The sequence below is a fragment of the Talpa europaea genome (genome assembly GCF_964194135.1).
Source record: "Talpa europaea genome assembly, chromosome: X".
In the NCBI taxonomy this organism is placed as follows: Eukaryota; Metazoa; Chordata; class Mammalia; order Eulipotyphla; family Talpidae; genus Talpa; species Talpa europaea.
In genome coordinates this window covers 51451516-51466159 of record NC_140081.1, presented here as the reverse complement: position 1 = coordinate 51466159, position 14644 = coordinate 51451516, and positions in this window count along the sequence as shown.

Genomic DNA, 14644 nt, shown 5'->3' with positions numbered 1-14644 from the left:
TAAAGGAAATGTATTATCTGGAAACAGGAAGATAAACTTGGGCAAAGAATAATCAGCTTGTATCCAATTTTTTTTTGCCTCCTCCTCATGCCCCCAAAGAGAATGGTGGATTTTTTGTTGCTAATTCTTACAGGGTCTCATAAGGAATTCTCTCTCTACACACATACAATCCTTTCTTTAGAAGTCAGACCATTGGCACTCCCATATATGAACAGAACGACTTTATCTTTTAAAAAGCAAAAATGAAGGTCTACTTTTCTATAGGATTATTGTGGGGATCAAAATTAACTACAATGGATTTCTGAATAAAAATTTGAGTGCTGATATATCAAATTATTTTAAGAAATACTGATATTTATGCAAATTGTATAATTATATGTAAAAATTTTTATGATGTGCATTATAAGTGGAAGTTAATTAAAGTATTATTCTACACTTTTACTTTTATATTGGCATGTGACAGGAATATCAGGATATGTTTACAGTGGTGTTTAATCACTTCTTGGCCTTTTGGCTAAGATCAAGTGAATAATGGTGTTTATATTACAGTAGAAGCTTTGTCTTTAAACAGCAACAATTTAATTATGGCTGAAATGTAATATTCATGGGCAAGCTTTTGCCAAAGTGTGGCATGTTCTTTAACTCTGTGTTTCAAAAGATACATAACCACAGAAGAAATAAATGATAATAGTGAAGAAGAAGCAAAGCTATGAAAGGACAAGTTCTATCTGAGTCTGCCACATTTCATTTCTGAAGTTACAATTCCTTGGGGAAATTTTCACAAAAAAAAAAAAAAGAAAAAGAGAAGACCTCTAAGGTATAGTGATAACTGGCATCCATTTATTTTTGCTTACATACCTGAGATTTGGCAGTACCTGTACTTTTACCTTATACCATTTTTTCCTTGCTTGAGACAAAGATCAAACACATTCATTGTAAAAGTCAATCTTGTTAGTGCTGCTGTGGTGGTGGATGAGAACATAAATTTGTAGAGGTGTATATCTATACCACTGAAACATGTGCAGTGTTGTAAATCAGTGTTACCTCAATAAATAATTATAAAAGGAAAAAGGTCTTCACTTACATTTACTGAGATTTCTGCTCTTCAATCAATATCGCATGGTAAACGAACTGGATGGAACATATTCCATCTATGGAACATGGAAGTCAGAGGAGCTGGATGCCAATCTAGGCTCTGTTACTTACTACTGGTGTAACCAAGTAAATGACATGAACTCCTGAGCGTCCTCATTTGTAAAATGGAATAGTAATACTTGTCCTCATTTTCTTACGAGGCATTTTTGAAACTCAAATGATGTCCTAACAAAAAGACATATATTTGTTAGAATATATATATATATATATACACTAAAATTTTACCTTAAAAATAGTCTGATAAAATGTTAAAGTATTTTAAATGGTTTTGCTACTTAAATATTGATATTTACTACATCAAATCTCAATTTTGAAAAAAAATAGGACAAAATATGGTTATAGTTAAATTCTATGGTACATCAAAGAATTTTGTTGCTGCTTCCTTATTTGGTTCCCCTATATTCCTCCTATAAGTAAAACTATTTGATATTTTTCTTTTTCCTTCTGCCTTATTTTACTGAGCATAATCCTTTCCAGCTCCATCCATGTGGCTGTAAATGGCATGTGTTTATCTTTTTGGATTCCTGAGTAGTATTCCATTATGTATATATACCACATCTTCTTGATCCAGTCATCTATTTTTGGGCATTTGGTTTGTTTTATATCTTACCAATTGTAAATAGCACTACAATAAATGTAGGGATGTGGATAACTTTTTGAATTAATGTTTTTGTGTCCTTTGGGTAGATTCCTAGGAGTGGAATTGCTGGGTCATATGGAAGCTCCATTTTCAGTAGTTTGAGGAAACTCCACATAACTTTGCATAGTGGTTGGGCCAGTTTGCACTCCCACCAGCAGTGTAGGAGGTTTCCTTTTTCACTACATCCTCGCCAACATTTGTTGTTTCCTGTTTTGTTTTTTTTTTAATATGTGCCATTCTCACTGGTGTAAGGTGGTATCTCACTGTGGTTTGGATTTGCATTTCCTTGATTATAAGGGATGTTGAACATTTTCTCATATGCCTGTTGGCCTTTTGCATTTTCTCTTTGGAGAAGCTTACTTGTTCTATACCACCTTCAGGCTTTTGCCTATGTTCTCACTTCCACTCTCAGTCCCACTTTCGTTTCACACAGAAATATACTTAAATCACCATACTTGAACCTCCAACACATTTATCACAAATTCATTCTTCTTTCAAGTCACATGTATTTATAACCTATACCAAATCATTTAGTATGTATTTTTTGTGCAATATTTCCATATGGGTTTGTATTTTCTCTCAAAATGGAACCTTCACTTTTGTGGAATTGTCCATTCTTTGAGGTTGAAAATTATGCCTTTAAATTATAATACCGAGCATTTAATAAGTTTTTATTCAGTTTTCACTGCTTTATCTGTATCAATTTGTTTAATGTTTACAACCACCCTGTGAATTAAGTACCAATATTATCCCTACTTTGCTGATTTTAAAATTGAGGCCTAGGGAGGTTAACTTACCTGCCCAACATCAGACAAATGAAAAACATCAGAACCAGGGTTCAAACCCAGGCAGTCTGACTCCAGATTCCTGCTCTTAATCTGCTATCTACCGGACCATTTCAGCCTTTGAAATGTAAGGAGTAGACGGGAGTTTACAATTTTTAAAAAATAGGTTTAATTAAACTACGTCCTTAAATATCTTTATTATCTTTTTATTGAGCTAATATTGGTTTACATTATAGAAATGTAACATCCCCACCTTCAGGCACTGTTATCAGAGTGCACCTCCCACCAAAGAACCCAGAGTCCACACCCACAGACCCCTGTGCTCCCTCCCTTCTATGTTCCCGTCGCTCCCCTTCTCCCTTAAATGTCTATTGCATAAACACATGAACCATGAACTAAGTCCTATGATATTGTTTGGAAGAACATCTTAACCATATTGTATAGCACCCAAGAGCACTGACATTAGAAGAACCTTCATGGTTTTAATTCCTAATGGCAATATAATACCCTGTGGCATTACCATTCCATAGTCTTCCTTTCAAACGTAGTCAGCTATCCCAGCTCTCTTTCATTATACACTTATATTTTTATTTTGTTCAGCCTATATGTCTTCAATATCTCAAAAACAATAATTTAGGATCTTAAAGTAATGTTTTATGTTTTAATTTTCTGCTTTATAATTTTTTCAATTAAGAAGACATTGGTTTACAACACTGTATATGATTCAGAAATATAGTATCCCACAATTTCGGATGTATGATACCACATCACACACCCCACAAAGGCACCCATAGTCCTCCACCATAGAACATTGGCTCCCCTACACTGTTTGCTCTACACCTTCCCCAACCCCACTGCTAGCCTCAGTTTTACAGTAGGGTTTCTATCGTTTGTTTTTGTCTGAACCTTTGTTCTGTTTCTTTATATTCCACATGTGAGCAATACCATGAAGTATTTGTCTTTCTCCTTCTGACTTATTTTACTTAGCATAACCTCCTCCAATTCCACACTCCTTGCCTTCATCTTTTTATAGTTGAGCAGTACTCCAGTGTGTGTGTGTGTGTGTGTGTGTGTGTGTGTGTAACATCTTAATCCAGTCATCTGACCTTGGGCATTCATGTTGTTTCCATAACTTGGCTATTATAAATAGTGCTGCAATAAATATAGGAATACATATATACCTCCAAATTAGTGTTTTTTTAATTATCCAGAAACATACTGAAGACTGGATTTGCTGGATTATACAGCAGAACAATTATTGATATTTTGAGAAATCTTCATATTTTTTCCATAGGGACTGGTGCAGTCTAAATTCCCACTAACAATACCAAAGTGTTCAATTTTCTTCACACCCTTGGCTACACCTGCTGTTTCTGGACTTTTTGATATGGACCATTTTCACTGTGGTATCTCACTGTGATTTTGATTTACATTTCCCTGATGATAAGTAATGATAACCATTTTTTTTCATGTGCCTATTGGCCATCTGTACGTCTTCTTTGGAGAAATGTCTATTTACCCTTCTGAATGCCTTTTTTTAATTGGATTTGTTCTTTTCTTTTCATTAAATTAAAACATAAGTTCTTCATGGGTCCTAGAAATTAGCCCTTGTCAACTGCATGATGTGCAAATATCTTCTCTAATTGGGTAGGATATCTTTTCATTTTAATGGCAGTTTCTTTTGCTATCCAAAAGTTTTTTTTAATTTTATATCCTCCTATTTGTTTCTTTTTGCTTTTGTTTTTCTTGCTGTTGGAGTCAAGTCTCTACAGACATTGCTGAAGCCAATATCGTGGAGTGTTTTGCCTGTTTTCTTCTGTGTATTATATGATTTCTGGTCTTATATTCAAGTCTTTAAACAATTTTTATTTAATTTGTGTATATTGTGAAAAAGTGGTCTAGTTTCTTTTTTCTGTATATGGCTGTCTTGTTTTCCCAGCACCATTTCTGAAAAAGACTTTCCTTTCTTCATTGTATACTTGACTCCTTTATGGTAGAATAACTGTCCATAACAATGTGAAGTTATTTCTGGACTCTCAATTCTATTTCATTGGTTTGTGTGTCTATTTTTATTCCAAAAGCCTACTTATCTTATCATTACAGGCTTATAGTACAGCTTGAAGTCTTGGAGTATGATACCTCTTTTTGTCAGGATTGCTTTGGCTATTCAGGTAGCTTGAGATTCCATATAAATTTCAGCAATGTTTGTTCTATTTCTTTTACAATTTATTTATTTATACATACAAGAATACAGGTGGATTGATTGAAATACATTGCTGAGGGAGCAGCAGACAAGACAGGGAGGTCTGCTGCGCCATGTGGGCAGCTCCCTGGCCAGTTGGGGATCGAACTCATGCTGCAGAGGTTGCTGATAGCTTCACAGTGCTGTGCTTAATCCCTTGTGCCACCAGGGAGACCTGTTCTATTTCTTTACAGAATGCCATTGAAATTCTGATAAGGATTAGATTGAATCTATATATTATTTTGGATAAGACTGTCATTTTAATAATATTAATTTTTCCAATCTATGAACAGTGAATATTTTTACATTTCATCGTATCCTTTTCTATTTTCATTAACAATGTCTTATAGTTTTCACTGTACAATTTCTTCACCTTTTTTTTTTACTAGGTTTACCCCTAGATATTTAATACTTTGTTGAAATAGCAAATGGGATTGTTTTATTGAGTTCTTTCTCCTCTAGTTCCTTGTTCGCATATAGGAACACAGCTGATTTTTGTGGGCTGACTCTGTAATTTGCCAATTTAATGTATTGATTTATTTTTTTCTAGTATTTTTTAATTAAGTCGCTAGGGTTCTCTATATATATTATCATGTCATATGGATATAATGATAGTTTTACTTCTTTCCCAATTTTCATTCCTTTATATCTTACTCTTGACTGATTGTTCTAACTAGGACTCCCAATACTATGAATAGCAATAATGAACAAGAACATCTTTGTACTCTGCCTGATCTTAGAGGTAATGATTTCAGGTTTTCACCACTGAATTTGTTAGCCATGGTTAGATCATATATGGCCTTTATTGAGATATGTTTCTTTCACTTGCATTTTCTTCAGATTATTATCATAAATAGATGTTGAATCTTATCAAATGCTATCTTTGTATCATGATTTTTATCTTTCCCTTTTTTGATTGTGTTGAATAACATTGATTAATTTTCAAATGCAACCCTGGAATAAATTCCACTTGGTCATGACATATGATCCATTTAAAGGGTTGTTGAATTGGGTGTGCGAAGATTTTGTTGAGGATTTTTGCATCTATGTAAAGTAGGGCTATTGTTGTGTAATTTTCTTTTTTTTCTGATGTACTTGTCTGCTTTTGGTATCAAGTAATTTTGGCCTCATAAGATGTGTTTGGAAGTATTTCTCTTCCTCAGTTTTTTGGAAGAATTTGAGAAGAGCTATTAGTTTTTCTTTGAAATTTTAGTAGAATTTGTTAATGAAACCATCTGGTCCTGGGTTTTTGTATTTTGGGAAACTTTTGATTGTTGTTTCAAGTCCCTTGCTCGTAATTACACTGGTCAGGCTTTTAGTCTCAGAAGAGTGTATGCCTCTAAGAAATTGTACCTTTCTTCTAGGTAATTAAATTTATTAGCATTGAGATGTTCCCATTAGTCTCTTTTGACCTGCTGTATTACTGAAATGACTACTATTACTTCTCTTTCATTTCTGATTCTGTTCATTAGATTTTTCTCTCTCTTCTTTGTGAGTCTAGCCAGAAGTTTGACTTGTTTGTTAATTTTTTCAAAGAACAAACATGACATTTTAATTTTTTAAAAAAATTTATTTTTTATTTTTATTTTTTAATTTAAATTTTATTTTTATATTCCCCATACAATTACAACCCCCTTATTTTGACCTCAATCCCTCCTTTCCCCGCCCCACCCACCCCATAGAGTGTCTCTGGTTCATATTTGTTCGTTGATTTTGATATTTTCTTTCTTATAGTTATTCTTTTTCCTGGCCCCTTATTTAAGTTTTCTAGATTCCTGCTATGAGTGAGACCATCTGGTATTTTTCTTTTTCTTTCTGGCTTATTTCGCTGAGCATTTTCCCTTCCAGCTCCATCCATGTTGCTGCAAATTGCATGTGTTTATCTTTTTTGATGCTGAGTAATATTCCATGGTGTATATGTACCACATCTTCTTGATCCAGTCAAACAAACTTATGACATTTTATTTTTTTTTTTTTTTATAGAGGCATGCTTTATTTATTTGTTTGCTGGTTTGTTTGTTTGTTTTGTTTATACATGCACTGGGTACAGTCAGAAGCGCGGGAGGGTGAGAGAATTCACCAGAGCCAGAGCGGGGAGCAGAGCAGGCAGAAGGACCGAAGTACACTGCTGAGGGGAGCAGCGGGCGGCAGGAGAGGTCTGCACGCCATGTGGGACCCTCCTCTGGTGGCCGGGGAGCAGCCGCGGATCGAACTGGCGCCGCAGAGGCCGCGCGCAGTTTCGCAACCCAGCGCTCAACCGCTGCGCCACCGGGGAGGCCAAACTTATGACATTTTAAAAGATGTCTTAAAAGTTCATCTTTTGAGCTGCCCTTTGAATTCTGTTTTATTTATTTATGCTCTATTATTTCTTTCCTTCTAATGGGATTTGGTTTTGTTTTCTTCTCCTTTTTTCTAGTTCCTTACTGTGTAAGATTATTTAATTGAGATCTTTCTTCTTTCTTGATGTGGCCCTGGATTGCTATATATTTCCCTCTTATATACTGCTTTTTCTGAGTACCATATATTCTGGTAGGACATGTCTTCATTTGTTTGTTTTCAGGCATTTTTAATTTCTTCTTTGATTTCCTCGTTATCCAAGAGCTGTTCAGTAATATGTGTTTTTTCATCTCACATATTAGAGGTAACTCCTGTTTTCTTTTTGTGATTTGTTTCTAATTGATACCACAGTGAGCAGAGAATTCAATCACCATGAATTTATTGACACTTGTTTTGTCACCCAACATGTGGTCTATCCTGGAGAACGTTCCATGTGCTTTGAGGAGAATGTGTAGTCAGCTTAGCTGGGGTTCAATGCCCTATAAAATTGTTTGACTTTTGATCTAATTTTTCATTAAGGCTATTGATTCTATGCTGATTTTTTTCCCTAGCCGATCTGTCCATTGAGAGAGCGTGGTGTTGAAGTTCCCTACAATTATTGTATTACTGTCAGTGTCTATTTCCAAGTTTCTTATTAGTTATCTTATATGTTCTGATGCACCTTCATTTGGTGCATAGATATATTGATGTATATTATACCTTCCTGATTTATTGTTCCCTTAATCATTATATAAGGACCATCCCTTTCTGTTGTTAACTTTTTTAGTTGGAGGCCTACTCTCTCTTACCTAAGTATGGATGTCCCTGACTCTCCGTGGTTCCCATTTGTGTGTAGTATTGTTTACCAACCATTTTATTTGAATATTTGTTTATTCTTGTAGCTCAGAAGGATCTCCTGGAGACAGGAGAAAGTTGTATTTTGTTTTCTGATCCAACCAGCTATTCTGTGCCTTTTGATTGGTGATTGCATACCTTTACATTTAGGGTGATTACTAATATATGAAGTTCTGCTAGTATCATTTTGTCATTAATTCTCTGATTCTACCTATTTCCTTCTTGAGTTTGGTGTGGATTTTCCTTTATTTGATTTAGATAAGAGGTCTTCTTTCTATATTTCAAAGAGAGAATCTTGTGTTTACAAATTGCTTCAGCTTCTGTTTGTCTGAAAAGGTCTTTATTTTTCTCTCACAGCCGAAGGAGATACTTGTAGGGTCATTACTGGCAACATTTGTCTTTAAGTTTTGAATATTTCTTTCCATTCTCTCCTTGCTTGTATTGTGGTTCAGAGAAGTCTGATATGAGCCTGATGGGAGAGTCTCTATAGCTTATCCAATTTTTTTTCCCTTGCCACCTTCAATATTTTTTCTTTGTCATAACTCTTGGAAGTTTCTCAACTAAGTATCTTAGTGCAAGTCTCATTATATTTAGATACCAGGTGTCCTTTTAGCTTCATGGACTTGTATATTTAGTTTCATCCCCAGGTTTTGGAAGTCTTTCTCTATTATTTCATTGAATATGTTCTGTGCACCCTTCTCTCTCTCTTCCCCTTATGGAATACCTATTATCCTCATTTTGTCTTTCCTAAAGGAGTCAAATAGTTCTCAAAATGAATCTTCATTTTTTAAAATTCATATGTGTCTTTCTTCTTCCACTTCTATCCTTGTGCATTATAGTCAAGTTTAGAACTTCCATGTGATCTATTCTGCTTCCATAGTTTTCTCCTGAGTTTTTAATCTCCTGTTTATCTCTTTACATCTTACATCTCTATTATTTTTTTTTATTTTAGACATAACATATACTAGTTTTCCAAGCATGACAGAAATTGAAAAATACATATATAAGAACAAAAACAATTTATGTTAATTTCCACAATTTTTGTTCTTTCTGTGAGCATTTCCTGATTCTACTGAACTTATCAATTAAAAATTTAAGTTGTCCTATGCTTATGGGGAAAAAAACCTTAATGAGACAAATTTACAGAGTATACAAGAATCTCATTTTATACCAAATCTTTCCAGTGTTCACTATAACTGCATTACCTGAAATATTTACCTTCACAAAAACTCAGGATAGTTTTTTTTAAAAATGAACAAAACTGGGCCTCCCCGGAGGTGCAGCAGTTGAGCGCTTGGCTGCGAAGCTGCCCACAGCATCTTCAGCGCCGGTTCAATCCCCGGCCACCAGGGAGGGTCCCACATGGCCGCCAACCTCTCCTGCTGTGCCTACTGCTCCCCTAAGCAGTGTCCTCCATTTGTCTGCCTGTTCTGCTCCCCACTCTGGCTCTGGTGAATTCTCTCACACTCCTGTGCTTCTGACTGTACCCAGTGCTTGTATAAATAAATAAATCTTTAAAAGAAAAAATGAACAAAACTTTTTATGGTCAGCTCTGGCAAGTAATGAACAAATACAACTTGCTCCAAAGGTTCTAAAAGTGCTGCCTCTGCAGGAGAAGGACATAAAATCAATCTAAATAGGGAAAGAAGTAAACTATCATTATATTCATGTGTATGATAATACATAGAGAGAACCCTAAAAAAAATCCACAGAAAAACTAATTAAAACAATAAGCCAGTTTAATAAAGAAGCAGGTTATAAAATCAATACACAAAAATCAATATCCTTACTATATGCAGTCACTCTCAAAAGGAAGAAAATAAACAATGAATCCATAAGATAATTCACCATGACCAAGTAGGATTTATTACAGGGACACAAGGATGGTTCAACATCCAAAAATCAATCAATGTAATCCAACACATCAAAAAAAGAAATATAAAAACCATATGATAATATCAATAGATGCTGAGAAAGCTTTTGACAAAGTACAGCACCCATTTATGATAAAGGCCCTTGATATTCTCGGGATACAAGGAACATACCTCAACATCATAAAGGCCATATATGACAAGCCCATAGCCAATATCATTCTCAACAGTGAAAAGTTGAAAGCATTTCCATTAAGAACTGGAACAAGAAAAGGATGTCCACTATCACCACTGCTTTTCAATATAATACTGAAAGTCCTAGCCAGAGCAATAAGACAAGAGAAAGACATACAAGGAATCCAAATAGGGAAGGAAGAGGTCAAACTATCACTATTCACAGATGATAAGATAATATACATGGAGAACCCCAAAAACTAATCAAACTAATGGATCAGTTTAGTAAAGTAGCAGGATACAAAATCAACATGCAAAAAATAGCCTTCCGATACCAAACAATAAATCTGAAGAAAAAGAAATGAAAAAAAATCCCTTTTATTATTGAAACAAAAAAAAATCAAATAATTGGGAATAAACCTAACCAAAGAGGTAAAGGACCTATACAAAGAAAACTATAAAACACTGTTAAAAGAAATAGAAGAAGATACAAAGAAATGGAAAGACATCCCCTGCTCATGGATTGGGAGAATTAAAATTATAAAAATGGCCATCCTACCACAAGCAATATACAGATTCAATGCTATTCCAATAAAAATCTCAATAACATTCTTCAAAGAAATAGAACAAATATTGATAAAATTCATATGGAGCCACCAAAAACCCCAAATAGCCAAAGCTCTCCTGAAAAAAAAAGAAGGGAATGGAGGTATCACACACCCAATATTCAAACTATACTACAAAGCCATAATAATCAAAACTGCATGTAACAAGAATACACACATGGTCCAATGGAACTGAATAGAAAATCCAGAAATAAACCCACAGATTTACAGTCAACTAATCTTTGACAAAGGAGCAAAGAATATGCAATGGAGCAAAGAAAGTTTGTTCAATAAATGGTGCTGGGAAAACTGAGTCACTACATGCAAAAGAATGAAGCTTGACTACTACTTCACAACATGCACAAAATTCAACTCAAAATGGATTAAAGAACTAGACATAAGACCCGAAACCATAAAATATATAGAAGGAAATATGGGCAAAAGACTACATGACATACACCTCAGTAACATCTTTAAAGACTCATCACCCAAAGCAGTGATAGTGAAGGCAAAGATAAAGAGCTGGGACTACATCAAATTAAAGAGCTTCTATACAGCAAAAGAGACAGTAACCAAAACAAACAGACACCCTACCAACTGGGAGAAAATTTTCACACACAACACTAATGATAAAGGACTGTTCTCAAAAATCTACAAAGAGCTGAAGAGTCTCAACAAAAACAAAGTAAATAATCCATTCCAAAAAAATGGGCAGAAGAGCTAAAAAGGAACTTCTCCAAAGAGGAAATGCAAATGGCCAACAGGCATATGAAAAAATGTTCAGCATCACTTACAATCAGGGAAATGCAAATCAAAACTACAATGAGATACCATCTTACACCAATAAGAATGGCACATATTAAAAAATCTAGCAACAACAAATGTTAGCAAGGATGTGGAGAAAAAGTTACTCTCCTGCACTGTTGGTGGGAGTGCAAACTGGTCCAACCACTATGCAAAGCTGTGTGGAGATTCCTCAACCTGCTAAAGATGGAGCTTCCATATGACCAAGCAATTCCACTCCTAGGTATTTACCCAAAGGACACAGAATCATTAATTCAAAAGGGCACCTGCACCCCTATGTTTATAGCAGCACTGTTTACAATAGCTAAGCTATGGAAACAACCCAAATGCCCAAAAATAGATGACTGAATCAAGAAGATGTGGTATGTGGGTCTGTTACTCCTAGGCAGCCTATTCAGCCGCCATTTTGTCACCTAAACAAGGTCAAAGTGGTCCAGCAAGTTAGGAACAGGAGCCCAACCCTTCAGCCCTTCAAATCAAGCAAGAGCACAAAGCTGGATCACACTGGGAAGGTTATGCATCACAAGGTATGTCCGGAACACCCGGGGGTGCTGAGGACTGATGCATAACATGTGTATCAGGAAGTATGTCCAGAATGCCCAGGGGGCTGAGGACTGATGCATAACACATACTCCCGAGTTATACATCACGAGGTATGACCAGGAACACCCAGGGGGCCAAGGACAGATGTATGACAAGGGACCCCAGAAGCTGATCAGTGGAGTGCCTTGTTGATAAGACTAGAACCATGGCTGAGGATTAGGGTGTATCATCAAGTAGATAAGAAGTGCCTGGAGGGCAGACTCACAATCCCTAATCTTCTACACCCCTCCCCTTTCCTTAATCTCTTTAATCTCCTTACAACCAATTATGTGTGTCAATAAAAGGGCCAGGATCTTGCTCTTCAGCAGCATCCTGCATTATGTAGCCTGCTCCACAACTCCCATTTGTCAGTGTAGTGTTGTCTGATGCAACAGTGGTACACAATGGAATACTACTCAGCAATCAAAAAAGATAAACTCATGCAATTTGCAGTAACATGGATGGAGCTGGAAGGGATCATGCTCAGCGAAATAAGCCAGAAAAAAAAAAAAAGAAAAAAGCTGGATGGTCTCACTCCTAGCAGGAATTGAGAAAACCTAAATAAGGGACCAGGAGAAAGACTAATTATAATAAAGTGAAAGTCAAAATTTACAAGCAACTATAAGCCAGAGACACACTACGGGGGAAGGGGAGGCGGGGGTAGGAGAAATTAGGGTCAAAATAAGGGGGATTGGGAATTGTATGGGGACTATAACCAAGATAAAAAAGCATACATTGTGCAAAAATGGAAAATGATGTAAAAAAATACATAAAATATTAAAAAAGGGAAGAACATAAGAAAACCATCCCACATTTACAATTGTACCTAAAATAATTAAATATCTGGGAATAAACCTAACAAATGAGGTAAAAGAGCTATACAAGGAAAACTACAAAACATTTTTAAAAGAAATAGAAGACACAACGAAATGGAAATATAATCCCTGCACATGGATCAGAAAAATTAACATTATAAATATAGATATAATACCAAAAGCAATTTACAGTTTCAATGCAATTCCAATAACAATCTCAATGGCATTCTTCAAAAAAATGGAACAAATATTATTGAAATTCATATGGAACAACAAAAAACCCAAATAGTGAAAACTCTCCTGATAAAAAGATAGGAGATGGAAATATAATACTTCCAGACTTCAAACAACACTACAAAACCATTAAAATAAAACAACATGGTACTAGAACAAAAACAGATACACAAACCAGTGGAATAGAATTGAAAGCCCAGAAATAAAACCACACATATATGGTCAACTAATCTATGTCAAAGGAGCAAAGAATGTACACTGGGAACAAGGAAAGCCTCTTCAATAAAGAGTGTTGGGAAAACAGGACTACAACATGCAAAAGTATGAAACTAGACTACTATCTCACACCATACACAAAAATCAACTCAAAATGGATGAAAGACTTGAATGTGAGAATTGACATCATAAAATACATACAAAAAAACTTAGGCAAAACTCTCCATAACATACATCTCAGAAACTTCTTCAAGGACTCTTCCCCAGAAACAAAGAAAATGAAGAAAAAGATAAACAGCTGGGACTACATTAAACTAGTAAGCTTCCATACAGAGATAATAATACAAACAAAGGAACATCCTACTGAATGGAAGAAAATATTTGCACACCATAAGAAGGACAAGGGACTGATATCAAATATCTACAAAGAGCTTACACAATTCAACAAAAAGAAAGCAAACAACCCAAGCAAAAAATGAGCAGAAGAACTAAAAAAGATGCTTCTCCAAGAAGAAATGCAAATGGCCAAAAGGCATATGAAAAAATGTTCAACATCCCTTATAATCAGGGAAATGCAAATCAAAACCACAATGAGGTACCACCTTACACCAGTGAGAATGGCCCACATTAAAAAAAAAAAAATGGAAACGACAAATGCTGGAGAGGGTGTGGAGATGAAGGAATCCTCTTACACTGCTGATGGGACTGTAAACTGTTCCAGCAACTATGGAAGGCTTTGTGGAGGTTCCTCAGAACACTAAAAATGGATCTACCATATGATCCAGCGATTCCATTCCTAGGAATCTACTCAAATGACACAAACACACTAATTTGAAAGGAACCTGTACTCCTATGTTTATTGCAGCACTATTTACAACAGTGCAGCCAAGATATGGAAACAACCCAAGTGCCCCAAAATACATGACTGGATCAAAAAGATGTGGTATATTACACAACGGAATATTACTCAGCAATAAAAAAAGACAAACTCACGCCATTTGCTGCAACATGGATGGAGCTGGAGGGGATTATGAAAGCCAAAATAAGTCAGAAGGAAAAAATAAGTATGAGATGGTCTCACTTACATGTAGAATATAGAGAAAGCAAAACAAAAGTCAAGAAAAAGTTAAAACTAGCAAGCCGATCATAGATCTGAGGCATACAGCAAGGGAGGGGTAGTGAGTGTTTTCAAAACAGGAGGGAAGAGCACAAGAGAATATAGTGATGGTCCACGTGTGATATAGTGGTGGGAGGACTATGGGGACTACAACAATGAAAAAAAATTAATTGATTAATTAATTAATTAAACAAAAACTTAAAAATAAAAAAAATAATAAAATAAAAGTGCTG